The 24,919-nt window shown below is 35.3% G+C and overlaps 1 protein-coding gene across 1 annotated transcript in view; it reads left to right on the forward strand.

The window, feature by feature from the left end:
• LOC118198951 (uncharacterized) overlaps nt 1-24,919 on the forward strand; it is a 212,922-nt gene that overhangs the window by 176,298 nt on the left and 11,705 nt on the right. The window lies entirely within an intron of this gene.

Consider the following 24,919-nt stretch of genomic DNA (forward strand, 5'->3'; position numbering starts at 1 on the left):
TGGTTGTTTCAGCATGTTTATCGTATTTTTTTAACGACTGTAAACGTGTTCCTGGAACTGGTCTGTGTAATACTGGCGAATAAATTGTGTTTTGATTCTCCATCATGTGTTATCGTCAATTACTCCAAATCCACGAATCCTTGAATATAGAATGCAACAATGTGTTTTATCATATTGGAACAATACTTTAATTGTAGAAAAGTCAAAATTTAATATATTTGGGCCACAAAGACTAGGTTTTTCTCAAACCTTTTCGTCCTATGCGCTTCTTTTATCATTGCTAGAAGTTCATCCCCATTCCATTCCATATTATAGATAGTCATAAACTAAAATTAAACACTGTACTGCTAAATAAATCGCATCTCCCTCCCCAGAACATTCCTCCCTAATTGAGAATCTCCTCAATAACCTAAATAAGTGGCAACATTAGAATTACGAATTGAATTAAAAAAGCTTGTTACCTAATGTTACGCACGGGGGTAGAGGCATAATGGTTCGGGGATGTTTCACTGCCTTTGGAATAAGAAATTTATTGTTAATCTAAAATAATATGGATTGGTATAAATATACAATTATTTAAATGAAAACCTGAAACCATCTGAGAGAGAACCTCGAATGCAAAATACGTTCAAGTTCGGTCACAATAACGATCCAAATCATAAAGACCTAAATGCTCACTTGTGTTTATATTACTGTCCTGAAGTTACTGACAACAACTGTCCTGAAGTTATCAAAAGTCCTAACAACTATCCTGAAGTTATCAAAAGTCCTAAAAACTATCCTGAAGTTATCAAAAGTCCTAAAAACTATCCTGAAGTTCTCCATATTCTCAGCACTTAAATCCAATGGAACGTGTATGAAGTGAAGTATCTACTAAAACCAGTAATTACGCTGGTATTTAACAGATAGAACATTCTTACACAAAACAATTAGTTGAATCTAATGCCAAAGCACATGAAGAGTGTAATTTTAGATAAAGGATATCCAACGAAATATTGAATGTTTGGTTATTTTTGAACTTTTATTAAATATAAACTGCTTATTTGAAATGTCCGAGTATTAATGCGAGTTCATTTTCAGTAACTGATATTTGCAAATAAAACTGAAAAACACAAGTGTTCGAAAACAAATGTGAGCCACTCTATTGAAGACTTTGTGTGAATTTAAAGAATTTTTGATGAAAAACTCAGTGGTATAAAAGCTTTGTGTTGCCTTTCGGTGAAATACAAGATGCAATGTTTCAGATTTGATCAAAAAAGTCGCGGATATAAAATATGTGTGTTGCTACTCGGCGAAACGCAATATATTTGTGTTTCGATCTTCAGCAAACTCAGCGATTTAAAAAAATGCGTTAACACTGCCCGAAATAGAATAGTTTTAACTTCTACGCGGCAGTGTGTTGTTCAGATAAGAGTAAGATATTTAACTTTTCCTTCAAATTTGTTCTGTTATTAATCTATAAACTAAGCGATTTAAACCAATTAGTGTGAAATATTTCAATCATTATTATTAATTGCTTGCTGGACCGTGAAATTTCATTAATTTAATTCATTAAAATCATTACATTTATTTTCAGTGAAATTTATAGTGCGTACATTTTAATTTTTGTCGAAAATATTTCCTGAAAATTCCGTCGATGCGCATTTGCGAAAGAGTCAACAGAGATTAAAGTACAATATTCAAGTCAAACGCAATGATGTATTTTTATCCTTACCTAAACTCTGATTTTATCTATTGTGGCGAAATTAATTTTTCTTTATCTATAGCTTATCATTGATTTGTCTTTCTTGAAGTCAAGATGTCTTCGTTATCTTCATAGCGTTTCATAGCATTCATTTGTCTTACTTTTCTCTTGAATCAAATAGTTTACCTTCATCCATACATCCAAATCGAAGGTAATTTCCTCATTTATGTTGCAACAAAAACATCAGTCTTAATCTCGTGCTTGAATAGCTATGTTGTATAACTGTAATGTATGAGTTCTTTTCGATGCATCTAAAATTGAAGATTTGTTTCCGAAATGAAGGGTGTGTCGCTCATCTGTAACGACCATGAATGGGAAACAAATGCCCCCTATGACAGATTCTAAATCTATAGCCAACGTTATTTTGATACATTTTCTGATTTTAGAAAGATAATAGCACAATCCTTAAGTATCAATGCTGTCATCCATCTCAACTGACCTGTAAAATTATTTTCACTCGAAAGATTACAAAATAACAGTCCGTAATACTTCAGAAAGATACGTTTTCAGGTTGAAAAAAAATCCCATGTAGTTGTTACCTGAGCCTGTCAGTGAACCTATGGTACGCCAACGTTCATCGACAACGGACAACAACTGTTCTATCTATTTGAGTTCAAATCATGCTTGAAGTGCTTTAAAATGCAGACTTTCAGAGTTAGACCTAACCATGAAGATTCAGCAACAAAAAAATTACTACGTAACATCAATAAAATCCAAAGCGAATTCAAGGGAAGAATCCACTAAAACCAATGGCATTTCATAATGTGTTATGCGATTAGTTAAAGTATATACTATTTAATTTTTGCTTTGAATTAAAATTTTTACCCAACATTCCCATTTTTATTTCCAAGCTCTCTGGAACTAAAAAAAATTTATCTCGTAATACACAACATCACCTATGACTGGACCATATTTTTTAAACAAACGGATATGTAAATAATTTTTCTGTTTGTTTAAAGGCCCTCTGTTGTCAAGTCGAGAATTTTTAGAATTTTTGACATTCAAGCCGTGACTGATATAAGCTGAAATATCTTCTTGTAATGGAATAAGTCGCAAATGTTAGCAAGTTCTTTTTAAGTAAATGCACTGGCTGCGTGGTGTTTCCAAGTTCTTCCTGCGCCTGGTGAACAAGTTCTTTAGAGAAATCCATATGAGGCTCTTCTTAATGGTCTTCTTATGGGCGTCCTTATAAGATCGCCTTCCCTTGTGGAGCAGCCTGGAGTGTTTTGCCACTATTAGTTAACTAACTGACCTATTAAGGTTGAGAACTAATGGTCATAGAAATACCCTCTATATTAGCACCGGATCTGTTTCAATATCAGGAAGGAATATGTATGATTTAAATCTAAGAATTTGTATCCTATTCAACTCTGTAAAGCGAAGCAAATGTATTTCATGTTATTATCGTGTTGTTGTATTTCATGAATATTATCTGCCAAGCGGCTGATGTGATAAGGCAGGAGAAATCCCTAGTTCAAATCCCTTATTAAGTTAAGATCTTTGTTATCTTCCAGTATGCTGAAGTCAGGGGCTCTGGAAATCTGTCCGAAACGGTCCAGAAGTTGACTGTATATTGATGGCTGAGGAAGAGATGCGCCAATTCCTTAGTTACTATCCGCAACCAGGTCGTAACGAACACAGGTACAGTTCCTCGGACCCCGAGCGTGGAGTGGCCTAATCAGGAGAAAAAAATATGCTGAATTTTATATATATTGAAGTTTTATTTAAAAAAAAATTTGAAAATTCAACTTCGCTAACGATATAGTCACTATTTCAATATATTGGCTCGAGATTTAACTTTTCGAGCAGAGTAACTACTTAACTAGCTAGAAAAATTAATAGCATCAAAGAATTAGCAGAATTGTTGATAATAAATCGTAGTTCATTTCCATCCAGTTTTCCTGTTGTACGCACAGCATGCTACATGTACTTAACTGTTGAGAGTGTAATTAAAGCTGACGATCATTCTCTAAATTGAAATTAATAAAATAATTATATGCGAAGCAGTATGGAGCAGAAAAAGCTCGCCAATTTACCTTTGCTGTCGTTTGAGAATAATCGATTCCAAACATCATTAAATACGAGTAATGAATGAGTTTGCTTCCTAACAGTTAGAAAACAGAGGTTTTTGTAATCAAAGTATGAAAATAAAAATATACTAAATAATTTGTTAGTAAACATTTTGCATGAATGATATTGCATAAGTTTCATATTAAGCCCTGTATGACGTCAAAAAGCTTCAGATATCGCGTTCTTTTTGTCTTAACAGAATAAAACAGGAATAAAAAATACCATATAGTAGGACACATCGATGAGACGTTTATCGAAAAACGTTTCATTCGATTAACCTTTCGATGGTCATAAACGAGCTCAACTCGCATTCTAGCTGCGCACTGCAGAGGGCGCAACTCGCATTACAAATTTATGACTAACACGTATCGTACGTATTTGAGATGAAAGAATTTCTTAATCTTGCAACCGCCGAAGAGTTAAAATATGTAAAGCTACTTTAATTATTGCTCAACCATACCTAGAAAAAAAAGTGTTTTGGAAAAAACAATATAGAGGGAGTCCCACAGTAATCTGCTGTTCCGGGGCCACGATGCCTCTAGTTTCAGCCCTGTCCCCATCATCAGTATGGTGTCGATCAAAAATGAAATGGCGTTTGAAAACTAAACGTGTTTTCTATTTACTTTATTGAGTGATTAAACGATATGTGTATAAAACTTAAAGATCTCAGAGAACGCCATATACATAAGACTCATATGTTAATTAACAAAACCCACCAAAAGTAAACTTGCGCTGTTAATGAATGTGATGATGAGGTACACCTTACTAAAAAAAGGGGACAATTCTGAATCTCCCGTTCCACTGGGCCGATTGACGAAATTTAACTTGCATTTTTCATGTCTGGAAAGCGCGGCTTAGGATATGTATTAGATTTAAAAGAGCATTGTTCTAACATAGGTATTCTGAGAAAAAAAACCGGCCAGCGTTGTTGCGAGCAAGCATTCATTGTTGATGAATGCACTTGTTCCATGCGAGTTTAATCATTTCTATGCAGTGTCTTATTTTGGTGTGTCATGCTTTCCTTCGTGTAGCGCTTTATTTTCGGAGATTTAAATATGCTTGAAATAACAGATTTAAATATATTCTTTGATCCATTGGTTGGATTAAGGAAGTTGTGATCGGTGGAAGGAATGAAACATCTATATTTGGAATGCAATGCTATAAGAGCTTCAGCAAATTTAGGGAGAATTAGAACTTTAAAATCTCAGGTTTTGCTGTTATGAGTAATACTTCTTTAATGAAAATGAATCTTCAAAGCAGACATTAAAAAGGACTATCGCAACGCGGCCGACACTCTGCAGCATATACCATATAACTGAATTCTCGCGTTGGAGAAATTAAATGGAGACAAGATAACGCGTATAAGCAAAAATCGCGTTCCGCGAGTCCGCGTTCGGGAAGAGTGTACTGTAATCACTTTCTTAACTTCAGCCCTATGCATTTAAAACCATTTTGATAAACTGTACTTCCATTAACGTAAAAACACATGGTTCACGTCTGAGTTTTGTGTTTTGTACTCAAACCGGAAGAAAACCCGTTGTTCCGTGCGACTGAGTAAGCCAGCGAATGAGCGAGCATCCTACTGCTTCAATAAATGTATAAATAAATAAACAAACAAGTGAAAGGGTAAAAAAGGGAGGAAGAGATTACGTTGAATATTCATTCGAGGCGGGAAAGTGTATATCTGTACATCGCCCACCTTTTTTATCCTGACATTGCGAACGGAGGGGTGAAAAGACTATAAAGAAAGACATTAGAAATTTAAATACGCCGCAAACCATGCGTTGCTGGGTTTCGGTATTATAAAGGAGAATGAATCACTGCGTGTCCTTATTTATTCCCTGGGAAAGTTGCTAAGTGTGTCACGGATAACCTTTTTATGCGTTTTCCGCGTATAGGAAAAGTCAGGGTTGTGCAAAATACGCCGTCAAAGATTATTATCCATAATTACATATAGTAAAAATTTCTTAATTCCATTTGAGCTACGACACCCGTAACTAATCTGAAAGCTTCTTATAACATTTTCCATTCCTTTTATCCTACCGTACAATAAAGCTGTTTGATTTTTCTCGTGTAATCTCGTGTAGCTTTATTTCTAAAATTAGAAATAAGGAGTCCTGTGGAACGTTGTCAGGAAAAAATGAACGAAAATATAAATAAACTAATAAAGTAATTTCGTATTAAAATAATAAAATAATTAAAATTTAAATTGAATAAAATGTAATACTGGAAATAAAATAAAATACCGGACCTCGTCTTATTTGAGGTTCGGAGTGGAATAACCATTTTGCTGAAAAATTCAGTCGGATATCCGACTGAATTTTAAGTTATAATAGAAACGAAGATCTCTCGTTTTCTAGCTCATTGATAAAAAAAATGTCAAACGGTCAATGCAGCTAATGAGAATAGAGACAATACTCGAAATACTAATATGAGAATATGGAAGGCAATTTTAGCGGAGTTCTATAGGTATGAAAACAAAGAGCGGGAAGTCCAACACTTCCTGACCATGATCCTCTTCTCATATAATTCTAGCCATCAAGCAGAATGTGACAGAGGAAAGCGAATTTTTTTTTTTAAGGTTTACTTATTATCCAAATAAAAGTTTCGAAATCAAAAACATTTTCGCAGAAATTGACGATAATTACATAAAAGATGTACCGGAGCCCTTTTTTTTAGGGCTGCGACTAGAATTATAATTTCGCTCAAAAACTACCGTACTGGAGCCGGACTCCGGCGCAGTTTAAGCTCTGCGTGTAATAAACGTACTTGAGCATATTGATCTTTTTTGCGGAATCTTTTCAAAATTTTTGGAATTTGGAGAAAGAAATTTCGATTAAAGTGCCGTACCTTTATAAAAGTTTCTGCCTTGACGTAATCTCCACCATAAAGGAGCAAGCACCTTTATACCCGAGCCACAGTTTCCCAAAGACACCCTGCCATAAAGGTGCCCGCACCCTTGTGAAGCCGGCACCATTCGTTTTATGACTTGAAGAAAGCAACTTTCCTCGAAGCACCAGATACCTCTATACCACACTATCCGTATTAGGAGCGAAAACCGCTCAGAAAGGTAACGGCACTGTTATCAGGTTCATTTTATGACTTGAAGAAAGCTATTTTTCTTGAGGGGCTGCTATCTTTATATCACAGTGTCTTTATAAGAAGTTTTGGGCGAAAACCCCTCAGAAAGGTGCTGGCACCATCGTCCAGTTTATGACTTGAATAAAGCAATTATCCCGTAGCTTCTGGTATCTCTATTTCATACTACTTTTATTAAGAGTTTTGACGAAACCTCCTCAGAAAGGTGCCGGTATTATTATCAAGTTCAGTTTATTACTTGAAGAAAGCAGCCTTCCCATTAAATGCTGATATTTTTATATCACGCTATCTTTTATGAGTCTTTGCGAAAGCCCCTTAGAAAGGTGCTGGCGCATTATCAAATTCAGTTTTATAACTCGGAGGTGTGTGTGTGTGTATTGAGAATACGGCAAAGCACACTAGGGCTATCTGCCTAAGGGGAGGGATGCCTTTCGTGGAGGACTTTCTAAGGGAAACTGGCTCGTATACACGTTACACATGGGGAAAACCACGAAAACGCCCATGCAGCCAGCCCGTTCGCGGGATTCGAACCTCGGACCGAACTACCAGTGTTCAGCGATTTTACCGCTCGGCCGCTGGTGGGCTTATAACTCGGAGGAAAATGCCGTCAACGTTTCGTCACAGCACCTTAACGATGGTTCCTGTCTTGGAAACAATTGTCGAATTGCATAAAGGTGATGTCTTCTTTAGTGACAAGGCTCACTACAGCCTTCGTCGCCTAGAGAAATTTCCCGAAATTCTGGTAGCCCCATCTCCCCTGATTATAATATCTTCTTGTTTCTAAAAATTAAAATATCGGGTTTTAACGAAAGTTCCCCGCCACCGCAAATATCGTCTGCGCAAAAATTTCGCGTTGGCGTATTTAATCATATTTTATCAAAAGATTTTTGGCATTTGAAAGAAAGAGACTTCCTTTAGAACAATGTATTGTGAAATGTGTAAAAAAGATATCGTTATCTTTAAATACAAGGTGTGTGAAATGTAATTGCCACGCTACCAGATTAGAACAATCATTTATTTCCAGTTCTGTTGCAAAATGTCAGCTACAGAATATCACCAAATCATGTGTACAGCTTTAGGTACTAATATTGTATCAAATGACGCTGTAAAGGTTTGGTACCGAAAGTTCAAAAACAAGGCTATATCACTAAAAACGTTCTCCTCAAAAGTAAAAAATCTCATAATGGGGGACAGAGGGAATAAATGATGGTTCGCGGCATGTATACGCAGTAATTGTTTCCCAGCAATACATGATATTTAACATATCTTTTCTTTTTTATAAGCTTACGAAAATAATTATAGATATATATGTAAACTTAACTAAACTTGCTTGGCCATCCTAAAATAGTTATTATAAAAAATAAATAAATATATATATATATATATATATATATATATTAATGCAGCCGTAGTGGCTGAGAGTGAAGGCATGATGAAGCAGCTAACAAAACTGAACTTGAATTATCACAATCTTTATTTTCACGCATATCAAATCATTTCGTAGTAGACAATATACTTTTTGGTCATAGTTGAATGCAATAATTTTTATGTATACAGGTTTTAAAAGTACGGCGTAAGCATCTTAGACGGTGTGACGTCGTGGATGCTTCAGTGGGAACGGAATCAACACTGGTATTGGTGATGCATCACTTTAATTACACAACATTACACAGATACAACATTTAATTAATACATTTAGAAAAACTTGAGTACATATCCGAGTTGGTGACACGATCAGAGACGTTAACGAAGATAGCACTCGTCATCACTGGACAAATTTAGTCTCCACACCTCAGCTCGCTGGCGGAGCTTCCCAGCACTCTCTCCTCTCTGCCAGGTGTCTCACAGAAAACTCATCTCTTTACGCATGCGTAATTCTCAGTTAAGTCGTTGCCATTCACAGTTCTTTAAAATATGAATAAAAAATGAATTATAGTCCTCGTAGTGTGATCTCTAGTCGAGAGCATCATAGATCTTTCTAGTAGAGAGTTCAGGAGCGTTCTTTACAACGGGAAGGCATAGCACCGCAGATATGCTTTCACGGCAGAAGTTAGGAAAAGGAATGACGTAATTACTCGCGAGGTGCATAACTACAGCTAAGTTGCGATTGGTTAATTTTAGGGTTTAGTTCCCTTTTCCAAGCAGCGTTACGTAACTTGGAAAGATCTCAAATTTGGGAGAACACATGAACTAAGAGAAAGAACATAAAATCCAGAATGGTCAATTCTCAGGTTGCTAATCATTTCTTAGCGCAGCCATCGTATTTTATTACATCTTACACACATTTATATAGGCGTATATATATCTATATATATCATATAATTTTAATGGGTTAGCTAGTGTAATTTCATAAAAATATTTATTACTTTAATTTTAAACCAAAAGTATTGCTTTTTGATTATACTTTTAATCAATTGTTTCAGTCCCACGATTCTAGGCTTTAAATGCAATAAAAATTGCACAACTACAGCTCATTGTGTAATTGAGCCGTTCAAATTGTTTGGCCATTGTATAATAAATAGTTTATTTCAGAAGCTATTTTGATTAACTCCGTACTCTAATGTAAATCGTTGTAAAAATTTAATTAAAATTCAGTAGCACGTGCTTAATATTAACAGTAAACATTTTAGTGCCATATTATCAGAACTGAAATAAAATAAATTTAGTCAGTCACATTCTAGTTGCCGAAGAATCAAGTATTGTGTTTCAATTATTTTAAAGAATTGTTTCAGTTCGATAGTTATTTCAAAGAAAATAAATTTTATACCGTTATACTCAAGATGAATGAGACTAATAACAATTTGGATGTGGAAACTAATACATCATCTAATGGTCATTTAATATAATTTAATGACAGGAAGTATGGCTTAAGAAAACAATTATGTTTTCCTTCGGATTTTTCTGACTGCAACTGTAAAAATATTGCAACAAACACATTGATTGACAGAAAAAGAAGCTGTTATCCTGTTAATAGGGTCCGAAATTTATAAAAGCATAAGAGCACAAAAATATTTGTCATGCGGAAATAGAGGAGGAAACTTAATACCTACAAAAGCATTTTTCGATTTAATATGCAAATGTCGTCAGAAGTGCAATCAAAACTTTATTTCGGATGAGAGACAGGCTGCCATGAAGGTATTTTATAGTTTATATAGTCAGCTTGAGCAAAATATTTTCTTAATAGTTGTATTGAAAAAAACAAAATGAAGACGCGTCACGAATAACATTCAAGAACCATGATTACATTCCTTTCCATATTATTTTTGAAAAGACTGACATGGTATTCGCGTTTCTAAAAAATATTTTAGGGGTACTTATCAGGTGAGTGACGAGTGGATATACAAATGTTGTGCGAAAGAACAAGTGACGCATTTCGTTGATCAGCGCAATGTCCGTGTTGCAAGCAATAAAATGGAGGGCATACATGTTATAAAACATATAGTAATTTTCAGCCTACACTAGTTACTACTCTGAAGCCCATAATCGAAGACGACAGTGTTTAAATCCTGACTTAAATATTAAAAAACTATATGAGCTTTACGTTATACTATGTGAAAAGGAGAGGAAAGTGTAGTACCAGCGAAAATAAATAAATATTATAAGAAAAATATACTGTTACTAATTTTGCATATAGATACATCATTTTAATGCAATTACATGTGAAACTGCCGTACATTTTTGTATATAATGTAGTATTAAAATCTAGAGAGAGGATGTTCCACCCGAAAAATGATAGAGTACAAGGGCAAGTATACTTAACATTGAGTACATGGCTATCTCGCTAATTTGGCGAGATATCGCCAAGCTGACAACAGTTAGGGCGACTAATTTTTGTAGCTAGATTTGGCAATAAATTGCCAAAAGTCGCCAAACGTGACGATCATTTGGTGACATTTTTGTCCGGTCCCTGAATCACGGTAATAGGTATTCTAACTGAATAACTGTAATTAACTTTATATGTTATAAGGTATTTCTCCCGCCTTCTTAGCGAGCCTTCGTGGTGTAGTGGTTTGCACGCTGAGCGCTTAATTGAGAGGTCCGCGGTTCGATTCCCGTCGAAAAGGTTTCTAATTTTTCATCTTGTCTGCTTCCTAAAATACCTAATGTAACTATAACCGTATCCGGCCCTCATATGCGTTTCAGTTATTTCGAGAAGCAGAAAGTACTAGAAACATTTCGGCGGCCTGGAGAAAACTATATAAGACCAAACGAGAGCATCAGTTCCTCAGTTGTTATTACCTGTTTAGTTCCGCATAAGTTCTGAGTATTAAAATATCGCTGTGTGAGCTTGCTCTTTAGATGCTCTTTGCATTGCGTTGTGTTTACCGTTCTTAGTAGTTTGAGGTGTAACTGCTGATTGTACTCTGTGATACTGTGAAGTATTACAGAGTATTACGACTATTTTCAAGGAAAGTTTCAGAAATATGAAGTGTTTTCTTTGATAAAATAAATTTTGTCAATCTATCATCGGACCTGTGTGCATTTAATCTATTACGAAACCGTACGCGCGCAACAGTGTGTTCAAAATATTACATATCTTTGAAATTTACAAGGTAAGCCGATAAAGTAACCGAACAATTTCTTATAAATAAATAAAAAAAAAAAAAATAAAAAAATAAAAAAAAAAGATTATTGACCTTCAAAATAACCACCAGAGTGGCCTGTACTATTTTTCCAATTTTCTTTATATTATCGAAACACTGTTCATAGGCGGTGCAAAGTGCGCGTAACATTTGATTTAATATCCGAGACATTTTCAAACCCCTGTCCTTTCCTGGCTATCTTACGCTTCGGAAAAAAGAAAAAAATCAGTTGGCGATAAGTCGGGAGACTATGGTGAGTGATTTTTGACAGCTATTGAATGCTTAGCAAGGTATAATTATACAATGTTGTAAGTCGCCTAGTATTATCGTGTAAAAAGAAATCATTACTTAGAATCTAAAAGTTTCTTTCTAATACGCCTTATTCCATTTTTAATCGAAAAAGCACCTCCTCGTAAAAATACTGATTAATTGATTGATTTTCGGGACAAATTCATATCGAATAAGCCCTCAAAAATTACAGTCAGCGTCACTTTAATCTTTGATTTCAACATCCGTGAGTTTTTAGTCTAAATTGGCAGTTTGTCCAGAAGGATAATTAATTTCATTTCGGCATTTTGCGTTGAAATGTCGGTTCACTTTTCAAATTGTTGCCACCAAATATTAGAGCCCTGTATTATATTTAAAGAAATAATGTAGGATCTGCATAAATGTATGCATGTTTCTCGTATTGTGATAAATCAACGGTACCTAGAGCGATCCAAGTTTGATTAACGTAGGTTTCCACCCGAATATGGGCATGCGGAAGCCCAAATTTGAAATTTGTTTTATTATCTATTTCGTATTTTGTCAGACATTAAAGAATTTTTGATTAAGAAACTCAACGATTTCAAAGCGAGGAATGGCAACACTGTACGGGGGAGGGGAACATTTTTATCTCCAGCGCGAGACTGTGTATCAAAAATTCTAAAGATAAGCTCATTTTAAAATTATTTTCCGAAATATTTGCCGTTGAACTGAATTTTATGGTTTAAGAGAGAAGAACATGATATTTAATAAATAAAGGTGATATACAAAACGTTAAAAAAAACACCCATTTGGGCGCAATGTAAAATCTGAAAGCTTGCAGATTTTTATTTATTTATTAATTTTTTATGGGAGAAGACGACCCTTTCTACTGGGAAATTTGTCTTTTTGTTTCTGGGTTGTACTTTAGACACCAAGTCTCATCTTCCTGTATGATACACTTTAAGAATTTGTTTTTCTGTCTCTCAGAAGTCAGCAAAACTACACAGTAAGCTTTTCTTTTATCTTTTTGCTGTTCTGTCAAAATTCGAGATACAAACTTCCCTAATTTTAAGATTTTCAATTAAAATTAATCTGCATCTTTGTTTGCGTATTCCAAGCATGTCTGAAAATTGCTGAGTTGTTACACATCTCAGCTTTTACCAAAAATCGAATTTTCTTCTTTTCCGCATTCTTTGAAGTTTAAGGGCGTCTTACCTTTGGTTCACCATCAACACTTTGATGTCCAGATTTAAAGCAGTTGCACCACTCATCTTCCTGATAACGATGCATCACCATATGCACTTTTCGAACATCTCTAACGTTTCGGTAGCAGATTTACTTAATTTGTAATAAAGTTTAATGTTATAACGTTGTTCTATCGCGAAATAAATTTTTTGTACAATGTCTTCTCAATAAGTGAAAATATATCCGGTCTTTTGATATGCAAACGACAAAATAACCAGTTTAAACTGGTTTTAACAAGAGTTGAGATGTCACTCTTTCTAAACATAAATTTATTCTTTCACTTGTTTATTTTATCGTTTGGTCCTTTAATTTGTCCAATTACTTTATGGGCGCACCTTTTACTTATCAGGAACCCCACAATCGATAATAAATTTCGTTGACTTTATCGAGGGGGTAGGGATAAAGGGACTTAAGAATCACCAGAAAAATCGAGTAGTTCGTCAAAAACCCCAACGAAGGACGTGTATTAAATAATCGAAAGAAATAAATAATGCATTCGACGTATGAGTGGCACCTCTCCCCCCATTTTAATCCTGTCCATCACGTGATCGCTTTTACGTGCTTGCTGAAGGCAGGTGATTCCAAGGCCAAAGATCATTAAACTTAAGTATGCAAGTGTTATGTATACACATCCCTAGGTAAGCAAACTCCGTAGGCTATTAGAGCAATAAGCGCTTGCCCTTTGATCGGTGTGTTTCATTGTATAATTTCCTGATGATTAAGATAAAAGCTTTTGGACTCGCTGCGAAAAGTATGAAACTAATTCTTCCTTGTAATAAATATGTTGAACAGTATGTTAAAGACAACAGATTGTCTAGTTCAGGTACCCCCAACCTTTTTCCCCCAGCCATGTTAAAGGAATATATTTCTTGATCGACCGCTCTAACATTTTTCTCTGTAATATGTAGCATACAACATAATCATAATACAAATAATTGTATATCATAACTTAAAAATAACAAATCGAGAAAGAATAGATTAAGTATAATGAACAAAAGTTTTGAAAAAAAGATTTACTAGATTTTTCGTATATCTGCGATGTGAAACTGAATTTTTGCAATAGAGCAAATTCCCAGTCTAGCGGAGTAATGGCGCTAAGACGTCCACGGTTAACATAAAATTACAGTTAATCAGAAGCCAGTTAAGAAAACCATGCACACACAGAAAAGATAGCCCATAATGTAGTAAACAGAAAAATAATGTTAGCAAGGTAATTTCAAGCGATTTGATCTGGAGGATAAGTTCATTCAGTTGCGTGAGTTAAGTTAGTATACAGAATAAAAAGAGCGCATTGTAAATAATAAGCATAGTTAGAAATGAAGAAACTGAGTTAGAAATGGCATATTAAAGAATAACGTTTCGAGGAGAACTTGAATGGTATCATGGGGTAGTTTGTGACAGTAATGTTTCTGTCATTCCGCGGGAAAAAAAATTAACCTCTCCCTCAGACAGAAGGGCAGACAATCTACCTTCGATTAATCGAGAGTTAATGATAGGGAAGAAGAGCACATATATTCTTTCAACTTCAATCAAATAAAATGGTATTAAAAATAATTATTTTTCTTTCATTGATAAACCAATGTTGTATATAATTTTAGCATTTTAATCGTATTTTGAACTTCATATGGAAAATCTGTAAAAATATCTTTTGTTTTAAATACCTAACTTAGAAAAATAATTTATATTTTAACTTTTGCTCTCAAAGTTTTGGTCCTTCGCATAAAAAAGTTTGCTAACCATTGTTATTCTTTATTGTTTTTAGGAGATTTTTCTTATTTCTTAGGGTATATTAAGTATGTTAACTGAATGTAGCAAGACTTACGAGAACTATCTACCTAGGGGGGTGCTTTCATGGAGAACTTTACGAGAGAAATTGGCATATATTTATATTATACATGGGGAGAAACCATAAAAGCTAGCCATACAGTCCGACTCTTAACCTGGAATCGAACTACTAACATTCAGCGGTCAGAACGTTCGGCCACTCATGGCGCCCTCACTTCTCAGGAGATTTGTAATTAATAGATCAGCTTAATGCTTTTACACGAAATGTTAAAAAATAATTTAACCCAGTTATGTTATTTAAATATTGATGAGTTAAATAGCATAACTGCATTAACTGTTCTTTCAGTCGTATTATGTAATTATCGATGCCAGATCCGTATATCACGAATTGCGAAGACAGTAATATTACAAATAGCGTATAGAATTAGAATGATGTTTGGGACAGTTATATCCGTAAGAATGAAATTCAAATTTTTACATAGCCCCTCTCAAACAAATGTTCTGTTACCTCTCCGCATTTCTTTTTCCCTTGACAAATCCATATTCGGTTTCTTTTGTATATGTAAAAACAATGTAATAAATAACTAAAAGAGTTTTCTGAATTGTTCTCTGTTTTCAGGAAAAGTTTCTGTTAATAGATTCGGGGACAATACAAAAACTGCAGTACAATACAAACCCTTGTCGAAGCGGGAATTGCGTCTTAAACATATTGCGCTTACGGCAAAATCGCTTGGCGGAAAAAATAAGATCACAGGGGCAAGTCTATTTAACATTGAGGTAAATGGCTATCTCGCTAAATTGGCGAGGAATCGCCAAAAGTCGCAAAACTTTACGACCATTTGGCGACATTTTGATCCGGTCCCTGTATAACTGTAACTGGTCCTGTATAACTGTAACTGGTAACTGTATAACTGTAACTGTAACTGGTATTGTATTAATTGATCTCTATAACTACTAATATTCGCGCCCGAGCAGGCTCCGGACCAAGCGTGATACTAATACGGTAGGAATAGGTGATGGTATCACCTATTCATCGGAGTAGATCTTCCTGCAAAACCGGATGACAGAACAGACAGCATTATTATGTTTCTATAGAAAGTAATAACAGGAGTAAATAAGGTTCTTGAAGAGAGTACGTGCTTTCAGTTGTACAGACATCGTTATGGTGCTTTTTACAAATGAACAGAGTTTTGCATTACATAACATGCATACAGATTATGTGCAATATAAGATAAATGCACATTTCAGTTCTAGATGTACTTTAAGATTTAACAATATACGTATCAAAGTTAAGAATGAAATGATACTAGAGCAAGTACATTATTGTAGACAATGGTATGCAATTAGATATAATTGCTGGTATGATTCTAGTCAAAGTTCATAACATATAGACATAGATATGTGCGCATTACCTATATGTGTACGAATTATCGCTTTTTGACCCCTTTATTATCACACCATGCTCTGAAAAATAATACAGTTACATACATAAAAACGAATTCCATTCGTAGTAGTTCATAAGAATGCCTATTTTCCTCGTACGTTAATATACATTTACTGGCTATTCTTAATGCAATTAAATGTAAAATTAAGGAAAGGTAATAAAAGCTATATACACCTCAAATATGAATAAAGAGCTAATTGATTAAGTATCCTATATAGTAAATATTGGTACGTAAAGCCTTATATGCTTATAAAAAAACACATTGACAGACACACAGATGATGACACATTGTTGTTATGTGCAGTACATAGTACTATTACCTTACCTGAGAGAACAAAAACAAGTATAATACAAATTGCATATTCAGAACAGTAACACACAGCTAACCAACAATACTCAGTATTGGAATATACGGTTGCAATTCTTATTTCAGATAGGGGCCTTAAAACATGCAGACTAAATTTATGGGAAGCATACAATATTGTTACGTTATTTTCTTCCTTCACGTTCGTACGGGGTTCGTGAGGATTTAGAGTGAATAATGACAATACTACTTGATGAAATATCGAAACACACTTTATTGACCAGTATTATCAGGACAGCTCCAAAACACGTTTTTATAGTCGTCGATGAACTACTATAAACACGCTGACACGATCAGCGACACAGCCTCCAGGTTATCAGGCTATCACGGTGGAGACAGCTTCACGGCAAAGAACTAGAGTACACCTCCCGACTCTGCTTGGTCGTTCTCGGAACTCCACGTGCTCTCGAGACTCTCCACGCTACAACTCGCGATGCACTCGACAACACATAGAGCACAGCTCCCGACTCTTTGTTTCAGTCGTTCCCGGAGCTCAGCACGCTCTCTCGACGATGAACTAACCGCTATACACTACGAGACTCTTTCGGTGCACTCGACGACCCACTCAGCACTCGCTGACCGGCTGTCAACTCGATCGACTCCGCACGGACCGACTCGCTAGACGAGGCACCAACTCGATACTAACTATCTCGCACTTGCACTCTAGACGAGGCACACACTCACTGACTGCGGACCAGCAGGGTTTATACAGCATTCGGCTTGTGTTCGAGAACATGCTGCGCTAAACCGATAAGAATTCGTTCCAGAAGGTTCTCCATCCGTCCAGGGCATATCGCCAATTTTGTCGCCAAAAGAGTGATTTTCGCCAAATGTGGCAACCCTGCCGTCCCTTGCATTTTATGGCAACCCTAAAACTGCTTTGCGGGGAAGCTATCTTACCGTACCTGTACATTTCGTAACAATCTATTTCAGTTGCAGGAAAGTATATATTATACTATTCATTCTGCTGTGTAGTACATTTTTACCTTATGTTAAATTGTACGAAAGTATAAACTTACATTTTATGGCATACATTCTATCTATATTAATGCTAACATATATTTTTAAAATATACATTCAATTCATTTAAAGCATACGTTTCACATTAAAACATACATTTACATTTTAAAGCATACCTTACAATTGTTTTAGCTTACAAGTATATATTAAAACTTCTGATCAAAATGCGTGTAGTTATAGTGGTATGTGTACTAAAAAACTAAACTCAGTGGCGTAACAGCCCTAGTGGGCCGATGCCTGCAGTGCTCGAAATCTGCTTTCTTGACCGTGGGCCCCGGGGTGCGTAAGCATATGCCCTGAACAAGTAGTAGCTTGTCACAGGACCCCCAATGTTTAGCCCCCCAGCGAACTTGGTACTCATTTTATCCACCCAAAGGATGGAAATCAAGGGATAAAAGGCTGAGTCGACCTTGCCCAGCCCGGGAATCGAACCCCGGACCTGTGGTGCTGCTGCGCGATGTGCTATGTGTACTACTAGATAACAAAAACACGCTGGTTTGGCAAGTAGGATTATTGTGCAATGCAAAAGTTTATCTTACAAAGGGTCACATATGGAACTAATACTGCGGCTGCGTAACCTTCATATGGGCTGTTGTGCAGTAGCTCATGATATTTTCAAGCTTATGCTGTGCTGTTCTGTTTTCTATAGCATTGGCTGTCCAGACTGGCCACTGTTCTTTACAAGGCTAACATAAATGGGAGCCCGCTGCATTCCTGCATTCAAGTGTAAAGTGATCTGGATCACCGCCGCACTCATAGTTGGTTAGAGCTTTTGAGTTAAAAGCGATGCAGACACGATGGAAAAGGCCGATGTCAAACTGTAACCGTATACAGCCCTCTTTAACCGTACATGCCTTACAGTAATTTCGAGAAATGGAAGGTACTGGAAGTTCCTAGGCTGTTTGGGAAAAACTGTATAAGACCGGAGAGAGCATCAAGTTCAGTATTGAGTACTTTGGAGTATTGAGAGATCTCCGTGCGAACTTCGCTCTTTAGATGCACTTTGCATTGCGTTGTGTTTAACGTTCTTAGTAGTTTGAAATGGTAACAATTGATTGTGCTCTACCGTATTGATACAAGCTGTACGAGTACTTTTGTAGAAAGTTCCAGAACTGTAAAGTGTTCTTTTGTATAAAATTAAATTTTATCAAGTTATCATCGCTTCTATATGCATTCAATCCATTACGAACCCATATGCACGCAACAATGTTATGAGCTCTTGCCTGAATCCTTTTAGAATAGACTTAATGCATTGTCTTCCTCTTATAATCCGAAATCTTTTTCGAGTGTAGATTAGAGTATTCGAAATTCCTCCGTGGCATACCTTCTCATGAGCATCTTTTAATTATAATTTCAGTCAAGCTGTGCTTGGCACGCAATAGCATCGGAAGTTTTTCATAAAACTTCATTTTTGGTTTTTATAATTTCGCGCAACAACTATAATTTCTTTCTCATCTAAGGCTGGGTTCAGATATCGAATCTTTGATTCTTTGGGAATACATTTTCCTTCTTTCATATTCTTTAATTCTCCTGAATTTTTTTTCCCTGTATTTTTTTGATCCAATAGGTTTTTGCATCAGAAATTTAACTGCCACCTTATTCAAATTGAATATTTTCTTCCTTGATTTTACTGCACGTGTTAAATATGATTCTTCTAACATAGGCTATTATTCTGTACAACTTTGTAACTGAACTATAGTACTTAATTCAAATGTAGGAGGTAATTTTCCTTTTTTCGTCAAATGTCCCATTAATTGATATTTTGAACTTTGTTCGCATTAATTGATATTTTAATGCAACTAACGCAACTTTAACTGATATTTTGAACTTTGTTAGTTTCCTTCCTTATCAATGGATCAATTTTAACTTTTCTGTAAGGCCATTTGTCTTCAGGATGTTGTAACCAGTTGGTTTTCTAAACTAATTTTCGTTATTTGCTAAATCTGCCGCACAACACACTCTTGATATTACATCCCTTGAATTATCTCGGCTGATGAAATGTCTCTGAATCTCTGGATCGGTTAAGTCTTGAATATCACTAACTCTATTCGCGATGAAAGTTTCTTCCGCTGTTTGGGATTTCTGTGGATCTGTTGTGGAATCGATCCACAAGAAGAAATTATTCTTCATGCGAAAATTGGGTTTTAAGAAGTTGAGTATAGTTACTGCAATCAGTGCTGCTAACCGCTGTAACCGTGGCAAAGCTAACTTCTTCACTTGGTGCTGCTTTAGATTTAGGTGTATGCGACAACCCCATACGCTAAAAAAGTGGGTAAAAATATGTAATTGAAATTCGATGAGATCTGTTTTGAAATAACATTCTAAGTATTGACAAAGTTTCCAATTTTAAAATGTCCCTACTCCAAGTGTCCCATTTAACTTTCAAATCCTCTCTTAGCTCTTTATTCCATCTTTAAGATGCCAAATGATCAAAATATTTCCCCATAATTCTTGAAATAGGATCTTCACTCTAATTTCAAATGGGGTAATTAATGGAGCTGGTAGAATAGTTTGTTTTTAGTCCAAAGGGGCAGTTAGTCCAGAAGTACTATTAATTTCACTATAAATGTCGGTTCGTTTTTCAAATTGTTGCCTCCAAATATTAGAGCCCTGTATTATATTTAAAGAATTTAAATAATGAAGAATCTGCATAAATGTATATATATATTTCTCACATTGTGATAAAACAACGGTACCTAGAGCCATCAAATTTTGAATAAAGTACGTTTCCACCCGAATATGAGCATCTGGAAGCCCAAATTTGGAATTTGTTTTATTATCGATTTCATATTTTATAAAACTTTTTTTTGATTAACAAACTCAACGATTTCAAGCAGGCCATGACAACACTATACGGGGGAAAAACATTACCTCCAGGGCGCGAGACTGTGTATCGGAAATTGTAAAGATAGGCTCATTTTAAAATTATTTTGCTATATTGCTGTTGAATTGAATTTTACGGTTTAAGTGCGAAGAACATGATATTTAATAAATAAAAGTAACACACAGGCGTAAATGTAAAATCTGAAAGCTTTCAGTTTTTTTTAATATATATTTTTAGATATGAATGCAGATGTTAATCTAAGTTCAGTGAGTCCAGCAGTTTCCGAGTAATAAGTGTAAGATCACTCGGCACTGGTAGTTTGGCTCGAGCTCAGATTCCAGCAAATGGATTGGTTACGTTGGTGTTTCCGTAGTTTTCCTTGTGTTTTTTAAAATCAAAGCTGGGCTTTCTCTAAAACTAAAGCGAGTCTAAAATTGGATTTTGTTCATTATATGACCAAAGAAAAAGATGCCTAAAGTTGAATTCTTAATTTTAAAACTAAAGCATTTTTTTTTTCCTCCATCTATCCACACCTACACATATCGAGGTTACACTTAAATAATGCGGAAAAAAATAAAAGGGTCACAACCGGAGTTAAAGATTTTGCACACCGACAATCTATGCCTCTTTCAATCGTTTGAATAATTAAGGAGCCGTAAATTTCTCCTGAAGAAACTGAGATGCGGACAAGTCGCACCTGATTTTTCTTCTTCGAAGGTGCTCGAAGAATGTCCCTTCTGTCGTCTGGGAGTGTTCGATAACGACCTAGTGTAGTATGTGTATATGTCCCCAATTTTAATCTTTAGAGTGCACTTTCTGAGATAGACAGCAGGTGGGTGTGTCGTTTTGTCTCAGCCACCTGCAAAAATAATGAAACACGATGAATTCTTCTGTGATAAGCCTCCTGACGTTTCAGGCGGTGCCTCTATCTCTGTATCGAGGCGATGAAATGGAATGTTTATCGTATTCCATCTCTTATCTACATAAACTGACAAGCTAAATTTATAGTCCGTTTCTACTGACAGTTGTACTTTTTTAACTGCGTTCGTTTTATAATCTCAATGTTGATAACGTTGCGCGTGTAACACTGTTTATTTTTTCGAATAATTCTACGCAATTAATTATTTTTCAGACTAGCCGCTTGCGTGGCCAGCGACCAAAAATAACCATTATAAAAAAGACATATTTTAATGAGTCTGCTGGCGTGATTTCATAAAAAATACTTAAGGTCCTTTATTTAGATATATCAAGAATTAAATGCATTTTTTATTTTAAATGAAATCAATCAGATTAAAAACCTTTTTAAAAAATATTGAACTGTGTTTATTGCTTTTAAATCGCTTAGTTTGCCTAATTAATAATAGACAGATTCATTTTGAAAGATAAATATCTTACACTTTGTCGAATAGAAACATACCAGAGTGCGGAATATAAAATTATTTTATTTTTGGCAGTGGCAACACTTTACTTTTAAATGCCTGAGTTTGTTGATTAAATTTGGAAGACGAGTATTGTTATGTACAGAAAGAACTCTGTTTCGAGCAATTAGTGAGAAGCGTCTACCTATACGCGCTCCAAATTTCTGAAATACGTGAATTTCGAAATTTCTTAATTATTGCATGGTTCAAATCCGAAGCATTTACGATAAGCTGGCCAAGCGATTTCATGAAAAATCTCGTTTAATTCACAATGAATATGTGCATGCATTTCATTATAATGTGTATGACGTAAATAATGCAAAACGCCCCAGGGCTATTCTTAATGAACATATATTGTTTAACGACAGCAATATAAGTTTTTCTTGCTTTGCCTTTTATGAAAATTTACTATTCAGTTATGTACTTGTGCCTATTCTCCTAAGAACTTCTTGTGAATATTATTTTAAACATTATACAGATTTATGATGATTGAGCGTTGCAATAATGACAACTTTTGTTCCACAGAAATAGTTCTTCGAGCACAGGCACTCAGGTATAACACCATTCTACTGTGTTGAGACAAATATCGTATATTTTGCAAGATGGCAGCTCGTTGCTTTTTAATCGCCGAGTTTACTAATCAGAAATTCCTTAAATTCACGGAAAATATTAAATAAATAAAAAGTAAATTCGAAATTCAAAATTCGGGCTTCGAGAAGCACATACTTGTTCGGAGAAGTATGTGCGTTGAAAATTTGATGGCTCTTAGGTGTCGCCATTTTTCCAGACTGTGACTAAATTTGAAAGCGAAAATATTGCGTTTTTCCCAGTGGCAACTTATTTCTTTTAAATCGCTATTGCTGAAACCTAAATACCTTCTTATCTTTGCCGAGTGGTAACACAAAGCTTTTAAACGGCTGAGTTTTTATTCAGAAGTTAAATTCGACAAAGTATGAAATAAATTAAAACCATATTCGGAATTCAAAATTCCGGCTTCGATGTGCACTTGTTCAAATATTCAGTATCGAGTTCATCAGAGAGTTCAGTATCGGAATTACGTGTATTTAGTAAGTGGCGATTCTAGATGCTGGCGTTTTCCACAGTGAGAGGAACATACATGCATACATACATATTGCTGCGTGCCGTACGGGTTCATAATAGATGGAATTCACAGAGCTCCGATGATAGGTTAATAAGTTTTATTTTATCGAATGAAACACTTCAGATATCTGGAACTTTCCACAAGAACACTCGTACAATTCTTCATAATATCACAATCAGTAGTTATACTTTAAACCACTATGAACGTTAAACACAAAGCAATGCAAATCTAAAGACGAAAGAACGAAGCTAAACAGGAGAACTCACGCTGACCTAACAGCTAGCAACAGCAACTAAGAGCAAATGCTCTCACTGGCCTTATATAGTTTTCACCCGGCCGCCAAGATATTTCGAGCACACTCTGCTTCTTTAAATTACTGGAAAGCAATATGAGAGTCGAATTACGGTTAAGCTAATACAATCAATTAATTGCATTTATTCACTTGCAATACTTATTACGGTGGTACAGAGACCGGACCAAAATTTCGCCAAATGGTCGCCAAGCTTGGCGACTTGACGATTTCTCTCCAAATTTGGAGACGAAAATTAGTTGCCAAAATCGCTGCCAGCTTGGTGATATTTCGCCAAATTACAGAGATACCCGTTTCCTCGATGTTAAACAAACTTGCCCCTGTTTTGTTATTTTTCTGGCATAGCTTCTCTCGCGCGATTTTTCAAGTTAAATTACACAGAAAAATACAACAATTTCACATATAATTGCTCTAAAATTACCTATCTATGTACAAAATTCGTAACAATTTATACAGATTTTTCATTATTTAATAGTAGAGACGAGGTGGGTTCGTGCTAATAATTCGTTTAGAAATTTTTCAGTATTCGTTATTTAATTCGTTCTTCAGTATTCGTTTGGGCTATCCAGCGTATTGTTGTTAAGTTCCTTTCTTGATCTTTTTAGATGTTCTTTGAGGAAGATTTGCTAGGTTTCGTTGCACAGGTAAAGAGAGAAAAGAAATGTTACTACAAAAATAATATGTGTAAGGATTACTATCGATGGATTTGATGATGGGATGATGTTTCCTATCATCTGAGAGCTGACAGCTATAAAACGAGCAATTATTTTCGCAACACAACGGAACGTCAACTTAATTACTAATTTGTCGGACAGTCAGGCAGCGGTTCAATCAATCGCAGATAACAGAAATAAATCTCCAATTGTACTAAAGATTCGTGATTTAGCACTGAAAAAAGCCAATACTAAAATAGTAATAAAATGGGTACCATTCTGGACAAATGTGAAATGAAAAAAGCAGATATTCTTGCCAAAGAAGCAGCACAGAATGAATCATTGCCTACAACGGAAATACTACTGCTAAGGATACATTTCAAGAAGTCTTTAAGTAAAATAGCACTTGAAATCTTGAAAAACGAATGGAAGGAAGCATAAGAAGGAAGAAGAGTATGTAAAATGTAGAAATCCCTTATGACCACATCTCATATAATTTCTCGATAAATCTATTCATAAAGGGCCATGTTTTTTTTTCTACATACTGTTTTGCTCGTAACCTAAGCGAAACAGATATAGGAGCATATAGGAGAAAGAGACGATCCCAAAACCACTGCAGAATCATGTAGGCTATCACACCAGAAGATATCAGATATATCCTAAGCGTGAAGCTATCAAAACAAAAAATCTTTAAAATTATGATGCAGCTCATGGCATATAACAGAACAGAAATAATTCAATATAATCCTCTATTAAACAAATAAAAAGTATGCCTATGAATAACGAAATATAAATACGCACCGAAGCATTATCAAAATACCAACTGATATTTCAAAATAATTGAAACTGTATATAAAGAAATGCAGACTGCGTTACTGAGACCGATAACATAGTGACCGTACAGTCGGAGAAAGGTAAGAACGCTACTTACTGTTAGATGGATCCCTTGTAGGGCCGGCTCCCGAGGCGAGTGCTCCATTAGTCGAATTTGTTTGGGCATAGGAACTCTTGA

This window comes from Stegodyphus dumicola, chromosome 6 (assembly GCF_044657685.1).
Source record: "Stegodyphus dumicola isolate Sdum_Otavi_A_Nest chromosome 6, ASM4465768v1".
Lineage (NCBI taxonomy): Eukaryota > Metazoa > Arthropoda > Arachnida > Araneae > Eresidae > Stegodyphus > Stegodyphus dumicola.